Genomic DNA, 26,555 nt, shown 5'->3' on the forward strand with positions numbered 1-26,555 from the left:
TCTCCCTCCCAACCCCAACCCGTCCCACGATTCCGTGCTTCGTGTGCGCGGGGAGGGCTCCGCCGGGGGTAGGCGGGACGCATCCCGAGGCAGCCGCATCCCTGCGGGAGGGACAGCGGCGGGTCCCCCCATCCCCGCGGCAGCGCAGCGCTCCCTTCCAGCGGGGGCGGCGCAGGCGGAGCGGGGCCGCCCCCGCGGAAGGAGCGCGCCGCCCCCGCCGCCCGCAGAGGGCGCTGCCTCCGCTCCGCTCCGCGCTCCGCTCCGCGCTCCGCTCCGCGCCCGCCCGGCCAGCGCAGCCCCCGCACCCACCGCGCACACCGGAGGAGCCCCGCGGCCGGCGGGAGGTGGGCGAGCGGGCGTGGGGGAATGGAGACGCCCGGCAGCATCCTCGGGGCCGCCGTGTGACAGCGAGCGGCGCTCAGAAGCGCGCACGGAGCCCGAGCCGGAGCCCCGCAGCCGCCCTGCCCCGTCCCGTCCCGCGGGGAGCCGGCATGGACTGACAGCAGCCGCCAGGTAAGCGGGGCTGCCGTGCCCGAGGGGGCGCCGCGCAGGTGATGGGCTCGCCGCTTCGGTGCCCTCGCGGCTCGTCGTTTCTCCATCTCCCCTCCTTGCCCCAAAAAACGCCCTTCCTCGAGCTCCCCGGGCAGCCGCGGCGGCGGTGCCGAGGGATTGGGGCGCGTTCCTTATGTAACCCGGGGGCGAGCAGCCGCTCCGCGCTGGGCGAGGGGCGAGCTGGCAGCGGCCAAACCGCGGTCGGGGGCGACACCGGGGGGCGGCCAGGTGGCCCCGAGGGGTCCCCGTTTCCAGCTGCCGTCGTGGGAGCTCCATCCGCACGCCCTCGGGCAAAAGCTCCGCCGCGACGGGGCCGGGGCTGCGCCGGGGAGAATTCCCCCGGCTCCGGGGGTCGGCACCGCGGGGAGAATTCCCCCGGCTCCGGGGATGGGCACCGAGGGGAGAATTCCCCCGGCTCCGGGGATTGGCACCGGGCACCGAGGGGAGAATTCCCCCGGCTCCGGGGATGGGCACCGTGGGGAGAATTCCCCCGGCTCCGGGGATGGGCACCGTGGGGAGAATTCCCCCGGCTCCGGGGATGGGCACCGCGGGGAGAATTCCCCCGGCTCCGCGGATGGGCACCGAGGGGAGAATTCCCCCGGCTCCGGGGATTGGCACCGGGCACCGTGGGGAGAATTCCCCCGGCTCCGGGGATCGGCACCGTGGGGAGCGCGTCCCGCCCGGCCGCCCCCTGCCCAGCGGCGCTGCCCGAGCGGGGAAGAAGTTCAAAGCGGGGAGGAGGGAAGGAGAGGGGAGATGATGCTGTTTTGGCGGCTCCCGTCTCACTTCTCCGCTGGGAGGGATGCGCTGCGGGGAGCTGGGGGCAGCCGGGGCGAGGCTGAGGGGAGCCGGGGAAGAGGAGCCGGGAGGAGCCGGAGCTGGAGCCGGGATGAGGAGAGGCGCAGGGAGGGGACAGCAGGGAGGGGACAGCATCCCACGGGGACACAGAGGGGACGGGGGTGTTCACGGAGGGGTGCCCGTCTCCTCTTGTTCGGAGGGAGAGCGAGCTCGGTATCACCATGGCGACCTGAGGGAGAAAAGAGCTAAATAAATAAATAAGTAGGAGATAACTCCCCCCTTCTTCCACTCCCCGCCGGCCCTCGCCGTCCCTTCCAGGCCAGCTCCGGTGCTAAAGGTGGGGAGAAAGATACCACGGACAAAACTTTCCTGTGGTGGTAAAAGCGGGCGGAGAAGGGCCGGGGCAGCGCGGCGGGGAAGGGACCGCAGATTCGGGGAGCCAGGGACTCCCGGATCCGCGGCCGGAGCATCTCCGGGAAGCTGCCTCGGGGCTCGCTGCTTAGGATGCTTAGGATGCCTCGCTTTTCCTCTCTCGCTCCTCGAGCTCTCCGACAGCCCCGGAGCTCTGCCTTGGGCTGCCGGGCCGGTCCAGCACCGCGGACAGCGGCCCGGGGAGCGCGGGATGCGCGGGGGATGCGCGGGGGATGCGCGGCTCGGGGCATTTGGAACGGGAATTCTGCGCTGGGAGGAGCGGGAGAAGCCCCCACCGGTGTCCCCGCTGTTAAAATCCCCCCCGAGCCGCTCCCTGCTGGGCGCCAGGAGGCAGAGGAACACACACCCCAAACTTTCCTGAGCCAAGCGAGCACAGGAGCTGGGAGCACAGACATTACAAAATCGCATCTTTTCCACGAGCTCCGGCTTGTTTTTTAGGGCTGTTTTGCAGCGGTTCTCTGTCAGCTGTTAGAGGAACTGCATGCCCCAGCAGGACCGTTCACACACACACCACCCGTGAAAGGAGCCCTGCAGAAACTGAGACATTTCAGAGCAGAAATTTCAGAACTGAAACCTAGCCTCGGCTGGTTTGCCTGCAGGAAACTCGTGGAGAAACAGCACTTGGAAGGAATTGCACTCTTAGCTCAGGGAGCCATCCCACTGCTGAGGGGCACAATGGCACAGGTGGAGTTTGTGCCACTCAGTCGTGGCCAGCTCATTTCAAAAACACCTCCTGACAGAGCCCTCCTCTCCTCAGACAGCTGGGCACCAGTTTAGATAAATATAAAAAGCAAGGGGAAGAAAAGGTGTTGGGGTTAGTGATAATGTACCAACAGCCAGGATACATTTCTTGCTCTGATGGGCTGCAAATCATTGGCTCAGCTCGCCTATACCGATCTCATTCTAGCAGTTACATATGCAGTTATTACCTCAGACTAGGAAAAAATTAGTCCAGGAAAGCAAACATCATAATTAATACTATTCACTGGGGGAGATAGAGATGGATTAGTCACTTTTGGGCTGTTCACTGTGTCAGGATGTTTCGTTTTTCATTAAGCAAATGAAATTTATTTGATCTTGCCTCGGTGCTGATAGGCAGTAAACCATAGGTACATGGAGAGTTATTGGTTTGGAATCCAAATCCCTGGCCTCTCTGGTTGTGCTGTAACTATCAGCAATCTATCAAATCACACCAGGACTGGTTTCCTGCTCTGCCTGCCTTCCTTCTTGCTTGTAAATTCTCTATTTCAAAGAATTCTGGAAGAGACAAACACATAGGTGAGTCCTAGTCAAGTATGAGAGTTCATTGGGTTTTTATTTATTCCTGCAGTGCCCAGGGCGGGCATTCCTGGGTGGGGCTGTAGTGGAAGGTGTCCCTGATGATCCTTAAGGTCTCTTTTGACCCAAACCATCCTGTGATTCTGTGCAGGGACTCCAGGCAAATCCCTTGCTGAGAACAACAAATCCTTTTTCATGTAAATCCACATTTTGCCCTAACTCCACTTCTGGAGCGAACTAATGAGTTAAGCCTTTATGGAAATGGAGTCCTGGATCTTTTAATGCTGGGCCTCCCATTTCCAAGCCTGTCTCCCAGGGAATATGGGAATAAAGGCCTGAACTTTGAGTACAAGCTCAGGAACTCATTAGTTTGTGTGAGAAAATGAGGACTAAGAGGAGCCAACTCTTCAGGGCAGCCACCAAACCGTTTGCAATACTTGAAGTTATTGATTTCCTTACATAAGGCAGGGCTCCTGCAGCGTCACAACACTGCTATCAGATCATTACCAAATGATCCTGCCTCATAAGCAAATAAGGAAAGGATTAATGACAGCAACACCAACCAAAAGCCCCACAACCACAGCCTCAATTAGTAAAAGACACAATTCTTTGTGGAATTTCTGCCAGTTCATTTGCACCACGTTCAGTTTGAGCTTCCCAAGACACATAATTTCACTGCAGAACAGACTTGTTTTTCACAAGCATGTGTTTGGAGCCCTGTTTTGTAGTGATTTTGTTGACACGTGGTACTTTGGAGGGAAAATATGTAAGAGGAAAAGAATTTAATTTATATTTTCATAAAATCCCCATCACAAGGGATATATTCAAATATTTCACAATAGGTTTAGGGATAAGCTTTATGTTCTTTCTTTCACCTCTCAGGAGCTCTGGACACTTGGTGTAGGATTACTGTGTTTGTCATGATCTTCTCATGGTATTTTTACATATACAGTTTTATTCAGGACTTGTCTATATCCTTCTATAAAAGAAAGAAGTAAAATAATTCATATTAACACTCTCCCAAATAAAATTAATTTATGTCTTAAGCAGCAGTGCTTGACACATTGTAAAGATCCCATTTATATTGTATAATTTCTTTGATTTTCATTGCTGTTAAAAGCTTTGCAGCTCTGTTCAGTGTTTCCATCACCTCCTTGCTCCAGGATGTTACTTTTTATATTGAACAATTAAGCCCTGGCAGTTTTTAAAAGATTTAGGTTTAGGTTAATGTGTTAGATTTATGTGGATGTGCAATTTTTACTGGTGGAAGGCAGTTTGATACTAGAGGACAATATTCCCACTATATTAAGAATTAATATTTATATATTGATTTTCTGAACAAACCCCAAATTTCCCAAACAAACCCAAGGGAAAAGTTTTAATTTCATTCCCACCTGATTTCTGGTACATTTTTTTTTTTTTTCTGCTTTTAGTTGCTTGGTTTTTGGAGGTTTCCTCCAGATGCTTTGCTAGAATGCTGCTGATGTTGAAAATACAATTTTTATGTTTTATTAATTGCTGAAATAGAAGAATCAAGCAATTGGAGGTTATTCAATCCAGTTTTTCCACACAGCACTGCAATTTTTAATGATGCCCAAGGACAGGCTGGAGGCCTTCACACAGAGCCTCATGACTGTGTGGTGGAGTCTGTGCCAAAACCAGCCCATCCCAACCCCACACTCTGCAGGACACCAATGGGATCAGCCCTGTCCGTGCAGCTTCTGGAGGAGAAAAACCTCTGGGATCAAAATTCTTGTGAAGAGACTGGAATTTTTCTGTCCTTAGTATGGCAGGTCTGGATCCTGCCCATAAGGAGCACCTTTAACTCCTCATTTAACTCCTCACCCCCTCCTCATTTAACTCCTCACCCATGATCTGCCTCACACATTATCACCCAGAGCAGGGGAATTTGGCAGCTGAGGAAACACACCTTGATTCCATTTGAAAAGCTCATTAAAGTGGATTTTTTTCAGTCTATTCACGAGCTCCTACATATGGCCAGCAGAACACCCTGTCCTCAGACACAGGACAAAAAAAAAACAAAGCAGGGAGATTTTCAAGTCCTTCAAAACCAGGCAATTTCTACCCTCAGAGGCACACAATGCCCAGTAAAATTGAAGAATTACAGAATCAAAGAATGGTTTGGATTGGAAAGGACCTTAAAAATTATCTTGTTCCAGCCCCCTGCCATGGGCAGGGAACCTTCCCCTAGAGCCCCATTCAGCCTGGCCTTGAACACCCATTGAAAATCTTGATGAGTGCAAGGGCTCTCCACAGAGAGAGAGGTTTATTTATGCCAGAGGTTGTACAAGAAGCTTTAATATAAGTGCCAAGGGCTGGTCAGAGAAGTTTTTTTTTTTTTCTGGAGTATTACTCAAGAGAGCTTTGAATTAAAAAATAGCCACAAGGCAAAAGCCCATTCTGCTGCTATTTTCCATTTACAACCTCAGGTTAGCCATTAATGGTAGCTGGAAGTCTATATCCACAATATCCACCAATCTTCAGTTGGAAATTATTTACTTCCAAGAAGTATTTACTTTCTTGTCTCACTCTGGTGGGAAAACAGTGGAGGCTATCCAAGGGCAGAGCTTGCCTTGCAGTCAGAAAACCTTTAACATTTGCACACACAGCTTGCAATTCACAGGAGTAAATTATGATTCCACAGAGATTTAAAGGGTTTTTTTAAGCATCTGCATTAATAACTGTGTGTGAGTGCAGACAGTGAAGGCTCAAATACTTAAACCAGGGAGCCTCTTGTTAATCCTGGCTGCCAGTGCCCTCCCCAGCCTTCCTGGCCATGTCCATGCTGAGGGAGCTCAGCTTCAGACTGTGACATCTCTGTGGACATCCACACCCTCAGAAAAATCTCTCAGCCCCAGAAACCCTCTGACTCATCCTAAAACTCAGGAACAGGTTGCCCAGGCTGTCCCTGGATCCCTGGAAGTGTCCAAGCCCAGGTTGGATTTTTTCTTGGAGCAGCCTGGGACAGTGGAAGGTGTCCCTGCCCATTGCACTGGTCTTAAGGTCCCACCCAACCCAAATCATTCAGGGATTTTATGAGTTTGGGGTGCTGGCACAAATGTAAATGTGAATTTGCCATTTGGCTTTGAGGGATGATCCTCACGTGCCCCATGGCTAAAGGAGGTCAGAGATAGTTTGGGTGGGGAGAGGGTACCAGCACTCCCTTGGATGTGGCTCCACAGCCCATCACAGGCCTGCAGAAACAGCCTCAGTCTTGGCTCAATTCCATTTCCTACCCTTTCAGACCTGTGTTGGGGTTTGAATTCAGCTGTGCCTTCAGGAAGAGCAGAGCAGTCCCAGCTCTGATTGCTGCTGCCACAGCAGTGATGGCATTTCAGGTGGACACTGAACATCAGGGCTTTGTACCTCTGGATTATCCATTCCTGTGGAGACTGCTGGAGGCTGACCTGAGGAAGCCACCATGCACAGGATCATTTTTTTTTTTTGGGACTCTCTGGAGCAGAACACTGGGGTTTGTTTCCTGATGAAAGCCAAGTGCTCGCATTTGTGCTGATTTCTCCAAAAAAAAAAAAAAAAGTCAAACCCAAAACACTTCTGGCCACGAAAACAATAATGTGCAGATTGAAAGGGTGAAAGAGGAGGCTGAGGGAACGAGTGGCATGATGAGAGCCTGCACGAGAGCATCGTTAATTCAATGCTCTAATCAACTGTGTTCTGCAGTGCTTTATCACAGCCATCCCTGCTCCAGCCTCTCCAGCTCAGAGCACTTTGCAGCATTGCAGGAAATCCTCTGCTTTTTGCTTCCCATTTAAAAAAATAATCTCATTGTGCCTTGTCAATACAGACAACTTTGTCAATGAAAGCAAAGGAGAAATTATCGTGTAATTTAGTATTTATCATAATCAAGAGCAGGGGTTCATTAGAACAATGAGCAATTGTCAAATTATTTCTCAGAGTAGTTATTTGAAGAATGAGAAAAGGGTATTTCCTACCTTCCTGCTTTTTCTCCCACCATCTCCTGCTGACACTCAGAGCCTGCAGCTTCTATCAGCCTGCCAGATCAATTTCCCATTCCTGAAAAGAAGCATTTATGTTAAATGATTGTAATTAAGAACCTCCTTACAGCTCAATAGCTGTCTGGACACGCAGAGGTAATTCCCCATCGATTTCCATGGGGCCACATTTCCACAGGAAGATCATCAGAAGGCAGTGCCTGCTTTGGAAGTGTGCAGCTTCCCTTAGGCTGTCACAGAATGGAATCATGGAATCGTTAAGGTTGGAAAAGACCTCCAAAATCATCGTGTCCAAGCTGTGACTGGTCTGCACCTTGTCCCCAATCCAGAGTGCCACATCCAGGTGACACCTGCAGGGATGGGCACTGCAAACCTCCCTGGGCAGCCCCTGCCAAGTCCTGAGCACCCTTTCCATGGGGAAATTGCTCCTGAGCTTCCCCTGGCACAGCTTGAAGCCATTTCCCCTTTTTCTGCCTCTTGTTCTCTGGGAGAAGAGACCAAACCCCCTCCAGCTTCCCCCTCCTGTTGGAGAGCTGTGCAGGGCAATGAGGTTTCCCCTCAGAGCATCAAGGAAAAGAGCTGGGTAACTCCAAAGGGAATCTCCAAAAAGCAATTTTATTCCATCAAAGACCTCAGGAGGCTTCTAGAGATGCCACACTTTGGTGCCTCAAGGTTCATGGGATGCCTCTCTAGTAATTAAATCAACATGGCCATCCACAGTTGCAGGAGGTGTTGGAGATGAATCCCTGTCCTCACAGAACTGTGCCCACAAAACTTCCTTGCACTGTCCTGCATCACTCTCTTCCTGTCTGGCTTATAAAAATACCAAGTTTATGCAGAAGTCAGGCTGATTTCTGTCTCACATTGCTCCTGACACTCTCCAGCTGCAGCCTGAAGTGGCTCAGTGCCCCCTGGTCTCAGAGGTGGCCTTGGACTCTCAGCTGGAACCAGCAGCAGGGGCAGGGAGAACACGGGTGGGCAAGGAAATGGAAAGAATCATTTTTATCTAATTAAAACCAGAGGCTGTTTAATGATCTTAGGATTGCCATCAACTGCAACAGGCAAGGAAGGGAAAGGGAAAGGAAAAGGAAAAGGAAAGGCAAGGCTGTGCCAACTTTGGTGTGTTCTCCTCAGTGTGCTGCTGGCTCTGCCTGGTACAAGTGCAGAGCTGTTAGATGAGAAATAAATAAAACGCCTCATTTAGTTCTCCACTGAATGTGAGCTGGGGATTATCAAGCCTTCACCCAGCAGCACTTGTAGAGGGGAGGAGGGGGAAGGAGGCAGCTGGATCCCAGCCCATCAGTGCCAGCCAGCATGGTGTGTCCAGCTTGGGGCACGTCCCACCAAAGCCAGCTCCAAAGGCAGGGCTGCTGTGAGTCACTGCACAAGAATTCCAAGGGTTCAGGTAGTTAATCATGTTCAATAACTAGATACAAGCTTATCTCAGCCCAGTATCCCACAGGGATGTGAGCAATCCTTGGGAAGCTGCTGGATTCTATCTATGAGGCAGAATTACATCAAAGCATAAAGTGCACCCCAAGCCTTCCGTGACTCCAAATAATGCAGTGTTAACTTCCCTCAAAGTTACCACTAAAACCTGCAAGAGAAACAAACACAACACTGTAGTGTCCAAGAAAATATTCCAACAATATTTGGAATATTCTGGTGGTGGTGGTGAATGTTGCACATTCACAGTGTGATTTTTGTTGTTGTTGTTGGTAAGGATTGACTTACTGTAAATGCTCTCCACACATTCACCACCAATAAACTTTTCCCTAAGACAGAACTGAAAGATTTAAGGATGACCCTAAACTTCTGCTGAATCTGGCTGAGTTCTTCGTTTCTAGCCAGAGAAAGGAAAGCTGTATCAAAAATATAGGATGGTTAAAATTTGGAAGGGGTGGGAAGGAGAAGAGCTTGAGAGAGAAAGGAAAACCACATACAAAAAAATAGGGAATGGAAAAAAAAAAGCCCTAGAACTGGATCACAAAGACTCACATGTTTGGAACAGTCCATTCCACAGTTCTGGGATGGCTCCCTGGAATTCAGGTGACCTGCAACCTCTGGATGTTGCTGATCAGTATTTTCTACCCCTTGCAAGTGGCAAATTTGTGGTCTAAGCTACAGCAGTGAATTCACTGACCAATTACTACCAAAGCCTTTGCCTTCTGGATAGATAGAAAATACTTTTTCTTGGATAATTATTTTTTATAAACTGATGTCCAGAAAAGAAAGAGGATCTTGTTTATTGACACACTGCATTCCAACAGTGTTTGCTGCAGGAATGAGCTTTGCTCTTCCATGGAGTAGGATACAAGGACAGCAGATATGAAGCCAATTTACCTCTGCAACAAAAATACCATATAAAGTAAAAGATAATAATAACAATAACAATAATAACAATAATAACAATAATAATAATAATAATAGTTTACAAAGAGCAGAACTCATGGTTTGTTTGCTGTTTTAATTCCAGCTGCTTTCAGAAGCCAGGTGGGTTTGGGCACAACTAAAATATTAGAAGAGAATTAAGCAGGAAAGTCAGGTAGAGGCCTTAGAATTACAGCAGTGGAAAGATTTATGATATTAACATGAGAAGAAATAATAATAACAAAAGAAAGTGGAGGGAGCCTTGCAGGAAGTGCTCAGGAATAGTAAAACCCACCAAGCTGCTACAGAAATAGAATCACAGAAAACATAAGATCTTCTAAATGCATTTTAGTCAAAGAGCATTAAAGCCTCTCCCTTCACTTCAAGGGGTTTCATATCAGACCTTAAATGTAAATTTATTTTAAACAGGATGGTTTAAATAGGAAAGAGAAGTCTGACATGCAGCTTCCTTAGCACTTCCCAGGATGACTTCATTCCTTCAGACTGCCATCAGAATATTTGTATAATCCAGCCCCAACTTTGTTCCTGTTTGTGCTCTGTCAGTGTGAAAGCAGAGCCAGCAGGGACAGGGAAGGTGATCCAACAACACATCTGAGAAACCTGTACAAATGCTCCAAATCCTTTCCCATTGTGGTGATTTTAGATGGATTTTCTCACATTTGGCCACACCACGTGGTGCTCCCATGGGAGTTTTTACAGCTCCTCAGATTAAAGAGCACATTCTCAACAGAGGTGGATGTGCATCAACACAAACATTTACCAGGAGCTGCAGCCTGTTTCTGCAGGATCTTTAATTAAGATCAGCCTGCCTTAGGTCCAAAGCATGGATTTGGGAGTAAATATGAAAACAGATTTCAAAGCAGCTTATTTTAAAATTAATGGCTGTTGGCACCTGCATGGAACGTCAGTCAAGAGCGGTCGAGGTGAGCACAGCTGAAATGGTGAAATAAAAATATTAAGCCATCTGTTATGTTTTACATATTATTTTTAGCAATGCAGAAAAAAAGTCAGATTTATTTCTACTTCCCCTTAATGAATTTTTCCAGAAATAAGTAGTGCACTAATAAGCTCTTGACAATTTATGGCAGTAACCAGTCCATAAAAAGCCCATTAAAAGGCCAAGTGATGTTCAAACCATCAAATGTGTAGGCAGGGCCACCCCATAAGATTCAAGACAAAAAACTCAGGAGCTCAGGAGCTGAGCTGTGCAGTTGGAAAAGGTGGGAGCAAACAGTGGCAACTCAAATGGCAAGAAAAATCTTCATTTTGTTCCTGAAAACAACGCCTCAGGCACCTTCCTTATGAGCAGAAGAGAGAGAAAAATCCGACTTCACTGTTTGCAAATTACACAGAGGAAGAACCTTAAATTTCCACAACATTTCTTGCCTTCAGGTGAATTTCTCATTGCAGTGAAATCTGAAGTTGAGTGAGGCTGGACCCAAAGCACATACTCCACATTTCATCATTCTCACAGCCTAAAAACTGCATTTTTGTGAGTTGACCTCAGATGAATTGACCACTGTTAGTGAAGATGCAACATCAGGAAAAACCACAAGCAAAAAAACAAATCTAAACAAAACCCCACATACACACACACACACAAAAAAAAAAAAAAAGCTAAATTTCAAACCTAACTCTCCATTTCTAATTGTAGTTATCAAAGCCATACTCAATAAATTAGAATTAGCATTTCTGCTCAATCACACAACACCAGCCTGGGAGGCAAAAAGGAGGGGATTGGTGTAGTTTGATGCAGCTGGATAAAAATTAATTAATGATTAGTAGAGAGGTCAAAATTAGAACTAAAAGTTTAAAAAAAAACCAGTTTCTCTCCCCACAAGGAAATGATCATCAAATTAACTGGAAAATAAAGTGCTTTACCTTTATCAAGGATTTAGTAATGTACAAAGACCTAATCTCATGTGCCCTCCCAACTTCCAGGATTCTGGTGCATTTGGAAAGACTCTTGTCCAGTGTATGTGTAATCATTACTCTGATTTAACACCTATCATGGATCTTAAATGAACCCAGGAAAAATCTAACAAAACCACGAATGTAAGAATTATTATCATTTCATAGAATCCTAGAAGAAGAGATTAGGAGGGAACTCTGGAGGTCCTTCACAGGTGCCAAGAAGAGGGAATAATCCCTCTGGGTGTTTGTGGAACTCCCAGATTTCATCCCAGGGTGGGTTGGTTCCCAGCCTGTACTGATGCATGGGCTGTTCTTTTCCAGGTGCAGGGCTTGCTGCTTTTCCTTGTTCAGCTTCATGAGGTTCTTGACAGCCCTGTCCTGGTTTGGAGGACAGGTGTCTGCTGAGAAAGGCAGGAGCCTCTCTTTGAAATGGAGAATGGAAACCCCCTCCCTCCAAATTATTATAATTTGAAATCAAGGGGCTTTCAGGCAAAGATATGGGAATTAGGAATAACACTTCTTTACTAGGGAAATTAAAATAGAAATACAGCACTACAAAGAACAAACCCCAAACCCTGACACAGTCAGAGTACAACCTGACACCCGTCAGGCAGGGTGTTGGCAGCAGTCCCATTCCATGGTGGCTGCATCCTCCTGCAGTGACAGATGTGGCTCAGCTGGAGCAGTGCTCCTGTACAAGGTGCAGTTTCCCTCCGGAGCTCCAGTGGTGATGTGGAGAAATCCGGTTTTCCTCTGGAGTCCAGTGGAGAAAGGGCTCCCTTAGTGTCCCAAAACCTCTGTTTTTATCTTGGTAAGAAATGTTGGGCTCTTCCCCCTGGCTGGAGCAACTCCCAATGGGATGCAGTAATTTTATCAGTCCCACAGTGGGACTCAATGGCCATGAGCAGAAAATGACTGGCTGGAGGAAGGATGGGTTGTGAAAAAATACAGAACAATGCCCTGCCTGGTTTATAAAACATGGCCATTAACAGGAGATATCCCATATGGAGATCAGGATCACTGCCCCACCTGGTCTCATCAGATGGTGATAGAATAGATACTTTTTTCACATCCTGTATTGCAACCCAAGACAAGCCCTTTTCCTTTTTGTCTGAGTGGCATCCCTGTGCATCCACTGCTCCTTCCAGTTTGGAATCAGCTGGAGGCTGAGATTCCTCCGGTGCCCCAAAAGGAATCAACCCCCAAGGGGCACCAAGAGCTGGGAGATTTAAATTTCAGACCCTTAAAAGGTCAAACCCATTTCCCACTCCTCCTTACAGTCCATCCATCCACTCAATTTGTCCTTTTTTTCTGTGGCCAGCAAAACTGTGGAATAATCAAAATCTTGAAAAAACTTGCTGTTGAAAATGTTGAATGTTGAAAATGTTGCTTAAAAACTTGCTGCCCTCCCTGCATCCTCAGATTTTACCAGACATTTTGTGGTAAAAATCTGTCAGATTGGTCATCCATAGAAAAATTTGTTGCCTGCAGAGGAAGTATCCAAGGCTGGATTTGTTCTTGGAGCAACCTGGGACAATGGAAAGTGTCCCTGCCCATGGCAGAGGTGGCACTGGATGGTTCTAAGGTCCCTTCCATCCCTAAACATTCTGTTCTTCTACATTCCACAGTTCTAAATCCAAGCAGGCTGTTCCTGACCATGTTCTAGTATTTCATCTCTATGGAAATAGGGTTTTTTTGAGAATATATTCACTAGTTTTCCCAAGGAGTTATGGAAAGTTAATCAGCCTGTTGTTCCCTAAATCCATCTTCTTATTTTCCTTGAAAGGACAATAAATCACTTCCCTGTTACAGCCATAGGGGACTTTTTAATGTAGTTTGATTTAAAATGTTTTCATGTTCGTTATTCTGATTTTTTGATTTCATAATTCCTTCCACTTGGAGCATCCTTGTCTCTTGGTGCTACCTTGGCTGATTTCTCAGGGTGTAACTTGATTTTCTGTGTGAACAGTCCATCACTGGATGATTTCTGGGCAATCTTTTTCAGATTTGGGTCACATTTCTAGAAAGGTTTATATTTCATTTCTAAAGTCTTCTCCTGCAGAAAGTAGGTGCACAGCATCCCAGTCCAGGAATGGGTTTGGAATTTTCCTTTATGAAGTGTTACATTCATGAAATTCCTGCCCTCACTAAATATTTTAATTCTATCCTTTCCATGTGCATCTGCACTGGAATAGGAGTAATTTGAGAAACTTTTAAATCATTTGCAACAAAATCAATGTCAATAAAAGAGTTTAATCATTCAATTGGCAAATATTTGTTGTGTGAGCAGCTCTGCACTGCCAGAGCCCACAGAGAACACACAATTTTCCAGGAATCTTGCTTTAGTTACTTCTGAGCCCTCCCTGTTTGCTTCTGATATTTCCAAGTGCATATTTTTGATCCCAGCCAAACATAAAAGGTGGCGGCTGCTTTTGAAGTGACTGAAAGTTTCCCAACTCATTTCAGTGGGAATAAATTGAAACCCTTAATTACATTTTGTCATCTCTATCAATCTTTGTGGAAGAACTTCAGCACAGTGATATTTTCCTCATAGGCATATCCTTGTGGGATAATAATTGAAAATGTGAATTAACTGCATTAACTATCACATAATCAGGGGGTTTTTCTCTAAGACAGTCAAATTTCTGATTGACTTAACTGCTACAGCAGTGACTTGAATTAAGCAGCTGCCATCTTGCCATTAAAAGCAGAGCAAGGGGATTACAAGGAATTCTGAAACAAATAAATCTTTGCTCCACTCTGCTTTTGTACAAGCTGTTTTCTCCAGTTTCTCTCTCAGCTTCATGGCTACAGACATCCCTAGACTATACCCAGAGCCATCAGAGCTGTTTCAGGTGCTGAAACAAACTACATATTCATTATTTACTCCCCCTCAAGTGGCTGATCTTTGCCTCACCTTCTTTTCCCTTTGCTCATTCTCCTGCTTCTTATGTCTGTAGCAAAATAAGAAAGAAAAAAAAAAGAAAAAAATAAAAAAAAATCTCTTTTCTTTCCATTCAGTTTTTCAAGGCTGCTGAACAAAGCCTTTTATCCCCACTGTGCCTCTGAAAAAGTGCCACAGTTACCCTCCACACTTGGATAGATTTCCCACATCCCTCCTGAAGGTGCTCTTCCCTTTTCCTCAATAAATACTAATGACAAAGTTTATAAAAGTGTGGTGACAAGTGGGTGAATTACCCTGTTTTGAGCAGGCAAATTTTAATTTTCTCAGATTAAAAGGGAGTAAATTCCATTCTTTAGCACAAACCCTCACCTGTCCTGGAATGGTTGTTGTTTCCCCACTGGATATCTATTTTTTGTCTGACTGGAATGATAAATTTTGTCCCCACAATACGAGGCTGAGGGGCTGAGAAGTGCTGCAGCCCCTGCAGAACACAGACCACAGGCAGACAGAAAATGCCATTTTCTAAACAAACAAAGCAATTAACCCTTATTAACCTGTGCCCCTTCTACAGGCAAGGGGCCAAGATGAAAGAACAGAGTCCTTACTAAAAAAAAACCACAAGGAGAGTTTATTTTAGGGAACAAACCTGTGGCATCAGGGCAGGGACCTGGAGGGTGACACTGCAGGGCTCCCCCAGATCCATCAAAGTCTCAGTGTTCAGTGGACACACATTCAGTGCAAAATCAAATAATGGTTCTCTCCCAATTCCCAGCATTTTGAACTCTCAAGCAGCATCTGAAAGAGAAGCTTTTCTCCTGCCTCTAGCAACTCCCACAGAAAGAGGAACATTTGGAGCTTAGCACGGCTCCAGTAGATGCAGCACACGGCATCTCTCAGCTCCACAGCACTGACAGGGCCAGAAAAAGATCTGATGGAAAGAGATGCAGGAAGAATTCCATGGCCAGCTCCTGTAAATAGGCACCTATTGGCACCAAACAGGAATCTCATGCTAAGTACCCAGTTATCCACGTGTTTATCAGGTCACTGGATGAAATCCTTGGGCTGCAGCAGCTCATTGCACACACACACACAGATGGGCATTTTGCCTGGCACAATTATCCTCTAATCTGAATAATCCCCATTAAAAAACTTTGTTCTTTTAGCTGTCACAAACTGAGGCTGTTCACCTTCCTTCCTCATGGAATTCAGTGCTCCATCTCACTGCCCCTTTCCTCATCCAGCAATCCCTGTCTCTCCATGCTGCTGCAGCATTACATAACCACCCCTGTGCCAAAGCTGGAGCAAAACCCAGCTCAAGAGCCCAGCACAGCACAGCCACGTCCTGAGGTCTCCCTGGAGAAAGGCACAAACCCAGAGTTCACCAATTCCCACTGGAATTGCAGTGCTGGGATGGAGAGAGGAGAGAATGATGTGCAAACAGCAGAGTCCAGGAGAGCACAGCACCTTTGGAAACCCGCTCACATTCCAGGGAAGAATTTCAGTCTTTCCTTCAGTAAGGGTAGGAATTTCTCCCAAGGTGGCCAGGTGTTAATAGAAAATATTAAATGAGTAGCAATACTAATTTATTTTATTTTATTATTTATTAAAATCACACTATTCAATATACACATAAAGCCTTCAGCTCCATTCTGGGCATACAGAGCATGGAACAAATGCAGTGCAAACACTTCATTTATACCCAAAACTTCAGTGTAGTGCTGTTGCCTGGAGAATTATTCCTACCAAGAGCCAGAACTTCTCCAGACACGGGAATAAACTCACAGCAACACTGCTGTGCAACTATCAGAGCCCAAGTTAGCAATTCTCTACAAGAAAATTTCCCACCTTTAATTCACCCTAGGATTCAGTGTCTGCCTAAAACCAAAGCAGCAGAATTCATTTGGGATAACTGTCCAGTAAGGCACTGGCCCAGCAGCTCTCAAAAGCTACAAAATACAAGTTACAGGATGGAGTTTTAAATAGAACATGTTGAATTTAAATCAAATTTAAGAGCATCACAATGTACACAACCAAGAGCATGAACATTTTAACACAGGACACCTCAAATGATGCCTTGGGTTTACTGCTACCAAGCAGTAGATCACATAGAATCATAGAATCATGGAATGGTTTGGACTTTAAAACTCATCCAGTGCCACCCCATCCATGGCAGGGACACCTCCCACTGTCCCAGGCTGCTCCAGCCCCAGTGTCCAACCTGGAACTGAACATTCCAGGGATCCAGGGGCAGCCACAGCTGCTCTGGGCACGCTGTGCCAAACAAAAATTATTTCCCAGTATCCAATCTGAACCTACTAACTCAGTCTGAAGCCATTCCCTGTTGTTCTGTCACTCCAGGCTGTCGTGAAAAGTGACTCTCCATCTTTCTTGCAGGCTCCCTTTGTCATCTTTGGATGATTGCAAAGCTTTTGCCACAGAACCAGGGTCAGCACCGAGAAAGAGGAGGGGTGAAGTTGGGCATCTTCATGTTTGAGGCACTTGGAGGTGGCACTTGGGGACGTGGGTTTGTGGCACTCATGGGGAATTGTTGGGCTGGATGATTGGAGCATCTTTCCTAACCCAAATAATTCTGAGTTTCCAGGTGTGTGCAAACACCAGGAACTTTAGCAAGGGCCTGGAATCAAATCCATGCTTAGAATCATTCATGAAAAGTTCTAAGTGGGGTTCAATGTATTGAACAAATCTGATTATTCTTCTTTATTTCTATATTTTTGCATCAGCACAGACAATAGATGAGATGATCAGGATAACAAGGTCCTGGTGCAACCCCTGTGCACAGGTCTGTCCAGGGCTTTTCCAGACATATTTTGCACAGGGAAGGACTCAACACAAGTGCCAGGTAGTGACAGGAGAGGAACTCACATAACACACTGGGGATTGAAAAAAGATCACCCATCTAAAAGGATCAGAAAATCAGATCTCTTGTGAGCAATTAGAAGAACCCCACAGATTCCAGAAGCTGTCAGTTTGGGGGAATTTTGTAGAAAACTGCAGCAGATAGGGAAAGGGCACACCCAGAGGAATCCATATCAAGTATTGAAAGATAAGAGATTAACTGAGCTAAGTGGAGAATTTCACACTGACCTGACAGGAGCAAAGCACACAGAGATTGTGCCATTAACATTAGAGATAATTTCTGAAAGAAATAGGGGTTAACACTGGAAGCCAAGAAAAAAAGAGAAATCCAGCCTGGAAGAGGCAACAGTGATAACAAGAAATTAATCTGTGAGGAGATCAGTAGCAAGAAGAGGTGCTGGGAGAGTTTTGTCCCACTTCTCAACAGAAAGGAAAGATAAAGATGATTTTTAGCATGATAAAGCCTGTTGTGAGCAAGGGACTATTCAATCCAAAAAGGAAGATCTTTCCTTAAAACTGGATAGGACATAACATAAATCTTGATGTTCTCAAATCAATTAAACCTGAAGAATGTGATAAAAACCAGCCTGAGACAACATCAAATCCACCTCAGAATTCATGGAGAATGAGGGAAATTCCAGCAGGCTGGACAGAGCACATGTGGTGCCTGTCTTAAACATGAAGGATTTTTGGCAGCAAAAGGAAAAGAAACTGGTGAATAATGGACCACTTACCTTAAATTAAGCTCTTTAAAACATAAAAAACTGCTTTAGGCAATAGGAAATAGAAGCCAAAATGGTTTTATGAACAGCACATTGCATCAAACCTGCTCATTTCATTCCACAGCAGATCAACACAGGCTAAGAAAGAAGCTGGGGAGGGTCATGTATTTTGATTTTATTAAGACATTACACCATCTGCCATAGTGTTCTAATCAGGAAGCAGGGAAAGCTGGTCTGGGAGAAATTACCTTCTCATGGCTATAAAATTAATTGTAAAACATGCCAAGGAGGAGTTACCAGGGGTGCATGGATAGCATGGAAATGTGTGTCCAGTTGGATCTGTGGAGTGCCCAATTCTGTCAGACTAAATAATGGTTTTAGTGTTTTAGAGGGTAAGTTTAGCATCCAAAATTATCTCAACAAAATGAAGAAAAGGTCTGAAGAACCAGGTTCAACTCCAATAGCAACACAGACTATTGCCCTAAAACAGGAATAATTGGCTACAAAAACAAAGAATAACAAAAAATTAAAAAAAAAATCAAGAATAATTGGCTATAATAACAAAGGACTGGAAACAGCTGGAGAACAAAATTGCCAAACATGCTCTAGATCTCACATATTCCACCCTGGAATATGTAAATCAGGCCCAGGAGAAGCAGAACATCCCACTCCTGAGAACAAAGATCCAACACCTGCCTTTCTTCACCACCACAGAGCCTCTACTTGAAATTCTTCCAAAGTTGTTTGGAAGACGTTGCTCTGAGCCAAACTTTCCTTCAAGGTGTTCAGCACTTCAGGAATGCAGGACAGATGTTCTGTCAAGCTGCTTGTGGGTTCCAACAGCCTGGCTGTGTCTGCCAGGAGAAAATTCTGCAGGAGAATGAAACTTCTGGTTGGTTTTCTGAGACATTTGGAGGAGGAGGAAGAGGAGGAGGATAAATAGATGTGTATCTTTATTGAGGTGGCCAGCACCCCAAAACCCCTCTCATTGACAAGTTCTTTAATAGAAGCTGGTTTGGTCTATTATAGAATCAATTATTTTTTGAATAGACACAAAACTAACAGACACAGCACTTCAAATAAACTAAATACTGCACAGGAGCAAAGACAAAAAGAAAGCTACTAGTAGGTATATACAACATGGGGTTAAAGGTACCTATTAATGTTACAGCTAGTGAAGAAATAATGAAATAATGTCACTTGGGAGTTGATGTATTTTACCATCCAATTGTTGGTGGGGCTCACACTGAGATCCTTTCCCTCAATTCCCAAGTCAGTAACTGCAGAATCTGCATCCAGACCCTGGGGAGAAGCCTTGAACACTTTCAGGGTGTGTGTAAGAGGCTGCTGACTCTGTGATAATTCATGTGTCTTTTATTGTTTTTGTAAAAGTGTCCCTCAGCCAAGAATATTTATTTTATCTCTTCCCACATCTGCTCTCCAGACTGAGATGTGACTCTCAGCTGCAGCCTGAGCCTTTTTGGCACCAGTATGACCTTTCAGCCCCTGGGTGATCTCTTCCATATCTGTGGTAGTGAGGGGGAGGACAGTCCTGCCACAGGACAATCCTAAATGACAACCCTAAAACGCCTTGTCTCTCCTGGGCTGGGGGAGCAGCAGAGCACAAAGGCATGTCCAGCTCCAAAACCCTTTCAGGGCTCCCCAGCCGAGTGCACTGAGGCAGCAGAATGTTCCCCTCTCGTTTTTGGGCAGCAATCACAAAAAGCAGATGTTCCACTCCGCTCGTTTTTGTCACTGGCACCCGGCCCCTGGCAGGATTGGAACAACTCTTGGCATCCTTGGAGCAGCTGGGCAGCAAAGCTGCTCCTTCTCTCACACAATGAGCAACCTCTGAGCCTCAAACCTCCTTCCTTTATAAATCCTTTGGATTTATAAAATAAAATAAAATAAAATAAAATAAAATAAAATAAAATAAAATAAAAATATAATATAATATAATATAATATAATATAATATAATATAATATAATATAATATAATATATTAAAATAAATTAAATTAAATTAAATTAAAATAAAATAAAATAAAATAAAATTTAAATTAAATAAAAATAAATTAAAATAAATTAAAATAAAATAAAATAAAATTAAAATTAAAATAAATTAAATAAAAATAAAATAAAATAAAATAAAAATAAAAATAAATTAAAATAAAATAAAATAAAATAAAATAAAATAAAATAAAACAAAATTTAATACAATTTTTAGTCTTCTCTCCACTCCCCCTGCTCAAATGTGGGGTTCCCCAATCCTTGCAGAGTCTGGGCTGTGTCCTTACTGCACCATGAATTAAAAAATAGGTGTAAAATCCGTGGCACTCCTTGAACTTTCACTGCAGAAAGAAGGACACTTGTTGTTGCATTTGCAGTTTAACTTCTGAGGATCTTTTTGAATTCAACCTCCATCAATAAAACAGGAAAAAGGACTTAAGTGTGATGCATTTTACCTGGATGTCTAACATAACACACAACTTTACATAAAATGCTGAATAATTCTGGCATTAGACAGACGATTTAAAAGTGAAAATTGCAGTCATTGGCAATAAATCATTTGAAAAATGAATGCTATTAAATCCAGCATTGATAGGTGGAAGGAGAAAAATGATGCCTTACAGATCACAGTTCTTTTGCTGGAAGCTAAAGGTGATGTCTTCTGTGGAAAAAAAACATTAAAATAAATCCCCCAAACAAACATAAAAATGATCTACCTCTTGGCCAAGTGCACAATATTAGGAATGTCACTGATAGAACATAAAAAAGTAGAAATTATATACAGCTGGTTAGGCAACAGATGTCACTTTTTTCTGTGTTAGTTAATTGCTGTAAAGAAAGAAAAAAAATAGTCCAAAAAATTAGTCCAAAGTTTGGTTGTGATTTCACACAATAAAACACTAGATAATATAGAATGTAAATCCTCTGGGTGGGAGTTCCAGCAGGAAAACTGGAGATGAACTCAGCAACTCTGGAATGGAACAGAGTTTCACTACAGTGCAATGGTCCAAAATTGCCATAACTTCCAGATATCTAAATAAAAATCAGCCATTTAAGTCCTGCCAGCAGTCAAAAACTCAGGCATGAAGGGTTGGGCTGGACTGCTCCCAGCCAGTGAAGAGGAAATAAATATTTCCTGCCTCAAATCCTGCTTGCAGTGGGATAAAATGGTCTCTGGAAGCAACAGGAATCATCTAAGGAAGAAAAAAGTAATTGAAATTAATTCCACAATTGCCACCTAAGATCTCTTTAGCTTCCTGCAGCCTGGGTGAATATATTATCCATGGGAAATGGGGCTGCACAGAAAATTCCACTGGATTTAAGTTGGTGCATCCCTTTGGAAAGGAAGGGATGTGTTACTAAAGGGACAGGGCAAGTTCCTGGGAGAATTAAGGATTTTAGCTGGAACTTAAAGCTTTTAGCCTTTGTTCCATTTCCAGCAGAGAAAACCTTCAGTGCTTGGGAGGAGTAAGAATTTTAAAACTCCTTAAAAAGCAGTTTGGGGGAATACATTGGATGTAGCCTCATGAATCATGTGTGAAATATCTGCTTATGTTACTCCAAAGGTTTCCAGGCAGAATTTATGGGATGAACTTGAAGCAAAATGGTCCTGATGTGAGGATATGCTCAAACTCTTTTTCATATTTCACCGGACAGGAGTAGGATAGAGAATAACTGCTCCAAACATAGATATCAAAACTGAATATTCTCTTCATAAATATAGAAAACCTACATTAAAAACTGCACTAGAATTATCATATATCTGTTTATGCTGTTTATATCTCTTTGGGAATCATATACAGGACTCTGTACGAGATATTTTTAGATTGCTGCATGATTTCACGTGACTTGCATCTAAATTTAATCCAAAATTAAAATGAGTAACTACATTTATTTCAAACCCCCAGAAGCTGGAGACTCTTCCAATAGATGATTCAAAACCAAACCAAAGAATCTGAGAACTGTTTGGGTTGGAAGAGACCTTAAAGATGTTTTGGTTCCTTTCCGTGGGCAGGGAACCTTCCACTAGACCAGGTTGCTCAGAGCTTCATGGAGCCTGAAACTTGAATTTCAATGAGTTAAAATGTAAAAAAAATATATATATTTACTTAACAAAATAGGTGATTAATTAGTTGGAAAAACAAGAGTGTGTCACAGAGGGGCACAGAAGGAAGTGCTCTCTAATGAAGTGAGAGCTGGCACTGCATGAAGCATTCCACAGTTACACATTCCAGAACACTCATTAAAAGCAGGTGATTCAAAGGAAATTTCAGCAGTATTTGAACTCCTTCTCCCTTCTGTGTTGAGTGTGGATCTGTAGAAAGATGTTTAGCTGCTGGCAGGGAGGACCAATGTCCCAGGAACACCTGATGGCACAAATTCCATGTTCCCACAGACCTGTGCAGACAAACCCCTGCATCAGTAGCAGCCTCTGATTTATTCTCAGATCTGTTCAGCCTTTAGCTAAATTCCACTTTTGAGGGGCAGAGCCTGAAAACCCAGGGATGAACATGACTCACAGATAAATTTTTCTGTTGTTTCCAACAGTAGGGGACTGGTGATGTCCTCTCACACCTGCAGACATAACCCCAGGTGAGGAGCTGGTCTTTGGAAAAAACAGATTTTTCTGGATGATGTCCCAGTCTTGTCATGAGAACTCCAGGAATGGTGAATCCATGTCACACCTGCCTGCTGGACCCACAGGTTATGGTGTAAACATCATTAAATATTTGTGCTGGCATTCATAGAATCAAAAAAATCACAGGATTGCTGGAGCTGGAGGGGACCTCAAAACCCATCCATGGCAGGGACACCTCCCACTGTCCCCAGTGTCCAACCTGGAACTGAACATTCCAGGGATCCAGGGGCAGCCACAGCTGCTCTGGCAATTCCATCCCAGCCCCTCCCAGGGAACAATTCCAAATATTCCATCCATCCCTGTCATTCTCCAGTTTTGGTCATTCTGTGTCCTGTCTCTCAATGTCCTTGTAAAAGTTCCTCTCCATTTTTCTGGTAAATCAATCTCTCTGTCCCTCCTTACACACACCTTTCTCCACTGCATCAGCTCTATCTACAGCACTAATGAAAGTGTGATTAATTACAGAACTGGAATTAAATTTTCAGATAATTCCACATAGACTGAGATTTTCAGGACACAGTGGCTCAATCTTGGTTTAAACCAGAGGCTTAAGAGAAGATCATGTTGTCACTTCTCCCAAATTCTTTGACCTATTCATCCATACCCAGGTGTCCTTTATACCAATCTCCCTTCCTCTTCTGTTATGGTTTAACCCCAGCTGACAAATAATTGAATTTCTTACTCCCTCCCACCTCACCAATGGGCAGGAGGATTGGCAAGAACAAAAAAAAAACCAAACAAAAACCTTGTGGGTTGAGATAGGGACAGTGTAAAAATAAAAATAAAAATTAAAATTAAAATTAAAAAAATAAAAATAAAAATAAAAATAAAAATAAAAATAAAAATAAAAATAAAAATAAAAATAAAAATAATACACTGATATTATAATAATAATCATAGTAATGAAAAGGAGAGTGGCAGAAGCAGGAGACACAAGTGATGCCCAACACAATTTTCACCACCCACTGACCTATTCCAAGGCTGTTCCTGAGCAGTCAATCCCAGTCAGCTTTCCCAGTTTTGTACTGGGAATGGGAATGGTGTGCTCTGGTGGGGAATATCCCTTTGGCCTCCCAGCTCTGTGTGCACCTCCTCACTTTCAGAGCATGAAAACTCCTGGATTTAGGGTAAGCCCTGCTCACAGCACTGAAATTCAGTGGGGTTTTCATACTAAACCCAAACCAGCTACTAGGAAAAAATTAACCCTCTCCCAGCCAAAACCAGGACATCCTCCAGTTTCCTCTCCAGCTGGATCACCTCCAGGTTGTCTGCATCCAAACTTTTCCAAGCTCATTCAGTTATTACTAAGTCCAGAGAAATGCCAGCTCATAACAAATATCTGCATGAAAATATTCAAATATCCACAGTTGAAATTTTTTAATATTTAAATATTTAATTACCCACAAATTGAATGAAATATTTAAATAGCCACAATTTTTTGTCAGTTCTGTAAATGATGGCAGCTTCCCAGTCCCATTAGATTTGCAGTTCCATACCTCTGCTTCAACACTGCAAATCTACAAGCAGCTGTTATTAAGTGTTTTTCTCTATTAAAGTTTATGTAGTCAGAAGTCTGTGGAGGACTTTAACTGCAAATTGCAAAATTTCCCCCCCAGTTTTCACTCTGAATCTCTCTAATGTTCTCCACTGGTTCTGCAAGTTGTGTTGATAAGCACAACATCACTTGCAAGCACATTGGAGTAAAACTTGAGTAAAACTTGAGTAAAACACACAGAATGCATCAAAATAGGAACTTTGGTGTCTGGAGAGAAGGTTTTTGCTCCAATTCCTCCTCCATGTATTGTATTTTCTATTCTTTGGCATGAAGGAGTCAAAAAAGGAGCGAAGAAAGGAGTTCAATAAAGTCACTGCTGAGGAACAGCAAGGAAAATAAATGTAGTAAAATTAGAATGGAAATTAAAGGACGTGCATTTGTGCCCAGGTGCTTGTGTGAGAATCCAGAGGGACAGCAAATCCCATGGCTTGGCTGGGAATGGGTTTGCAGGAGTCACCTCACTCTGGCAGGGAGTTGGTCAGGGTGTGAATCACCTGTGAGGAGGTGACAGCACAGCCCTGAGCAGTGCAAAGGTGTCCAGACAGGTGCTGGGGAGGGAATTCCAGCTGTTCCACAGCTTCTGGTCTCAGCATTTGATACAATTCCAAAATTCTGTTTGATAGTGTGAGTGAGTCCATCAGAGTGCATGGAGGAGACAAGGCACTCATGAGATACACTGAGGGAAAAACAGAGATAAAATAACCTTAATGACTCCAAGTCTGCCAGGATTCCTGCAGCACAACACCCTGCAAAACTCCCAGCTCCACTGCCCTGATTGATTCCTCACTCCTTGGAGCAATTCCTGTAAATCTGGGGGGAAGGGAGTGCTCCCACCCTGCCCTCCTAAACAGATCATCCTCCTACCCCCTCAATTAAAAACCAAGCAATGCACCCTGAGGGATAAATATTGCAAAATCTTTGAATTTTCCAAAATTTAACTGAATCAAGGCAAATCTAATAAATCCAGATGATTACTAAGATTTTTTTCTCCTTTTAAAAAGGGAGTGTTTTGTTGTTGCAGGATGTTGAACCCTCATTGTGCTCTGCTGCCATGGGAGGTGCATTATAATGGAAATGCAGATGATGCCAGGCCCCAGCATGTGCTTCCAATTAAAATTCTTCATTTTCTGCTAAGATCTTAGAGTATGACCTGATTAGCTCTGCCAGTTATCAGATCTCAGCTTCTGTGACCCCTTATCTCATTCAACAACTGCTGTCTGTACATTTGGAGAGGAAAGCACCACATCCCTAAAAGAACCAGGGAAGTTTTATGGAGTCCATAAAACCTTCCACAGATAATTTATTGTGGGTCAGGGGCAGCACTTCCAGCTGTTTTCTGCCCCTGAATCTCCCCTGGCTGCCCACACATCTTAATCAGAAATAATTAGCACAGCTCAAACTGCAATTCCACCCTAACAGTGCAGGTTGATATTTGGGTTTTTTTTAGATATAACAACTGTACATAGTGGAATCTACTGCAGTAAAATTACCTGCAAATTCTTGAGGCTTGGAACAATAAAAAAGTTCTCTCTTTTTCATTCAGGATTCCTGAGAGGTGTTATCAGATAAGGAGCAGCATGAAAGGCCTTTCCTGAGCAGTGTCCTTAGTCAGCAGGAAAGGAGCAGTGTATTATTTATGGAAAGCAGGCAACATGCAATCACAGAGAAAGGGTGCTGGATGAAGTGCCAGATGAAGCCTGAGCTTTGAAAATGCATTTCATGTCACACAGAAATAAATGTGTCTGTTAGGTCAATTATCAACAATTATCAAAATATGGTTTTTCATGTAAATTTGAATTTAGATTCTAATTTCAAGCAGTGGCCATTCATTTTGAATTCTGTGAGAGTGGGGAGGCCCTGGCACAAAAAACTTGTGGCTGCCACATCCCTGGAAGTGTCCTGGGACAGTGGGAGCTGTCCCTGCCCATGGCTGGGTGGGAATGAAATGATCTTTAAACTCCCTCCCAACCCAAACCACTCTGAGATTCTGTGATCCTGCATTCAGAAGTGTCACCAAAATTCTGTTTTCAAGCACTTCAGCCCCAGCACTCTCCTCTCCTCACCTTCCCCAAAGACATTATGCAGACATTTTCAGCATCTTGTTCTGCACCAGCAACACCAAAGAATAGCTGGAGAGCTTGGGAAGACAGGAGCAGGTTCTCCAGCTGGGAAAGGGAATGTTTTTAGCACAGAGCTGCAAGGACCTCGCCTGGAGGTGGGTGTTAACGTAACTCTTTTAAAAGTGACAGTAAAAATGCAGTGCCCAGAAAAGCCAGGCCAGATGGATCCCTCCCTGCTTCCACGGGCTGTGCCTCAAATACCACGGTGCAGATGGATTTTGGGGGGTGAGGTGGATCTCTGCTGGGTGAAACACTCTGCCAGTCCTTGCACTGGGTATTGATAACTCCAGGGAGAGCCTGGCAGCTTTCCAAGGCTGGAGATGGCGAGTTTACACTTTATTGACAGAGGTGTCTGTTCTCTGCAGCTC

General features: G+C 44.4%; 1 protein-coding gene across 2 annotated transcripts in view; it reads left to right on the forward strand.

The window, feature by feature from the left end:
* The first annotated feature begins 312 nt into the window (after positions 1-312).
* The window catches only part of KCNJ6 (potassium inwardly rectifying channel subfamily J member 6), a 159,317-nt gene continuing 133,074 nt past the window's right edge, over positions 313-26,555 (forward strand). Inside the window, exon 1 of one of the 2 annotated variants that reach the window (XM_033052104.2) lies at positions 313-513. The gene's annotated coding sequence lies outside the window, so the exon portion shown is untranslated. The remainder of the gene's footprint in view (positions 514-26,555) is intronic. The other variant, XM_033052105.2, reaches the window with a different exon arrangement.

Source organism: Catharus ustulatus, chromosome 2 (genome assembly GCF_009819885.2).
Source record: "Catharus ustulatus isolate bCatUst1 chromosome 2, bCatUst1.pri.v2, whole genome shotgun sequence".
NCBI lineage: Eukaryota > Metazoa > Chordata > Aves > Passeriformes > Turdidae > Catharus > Catharus ustulatus.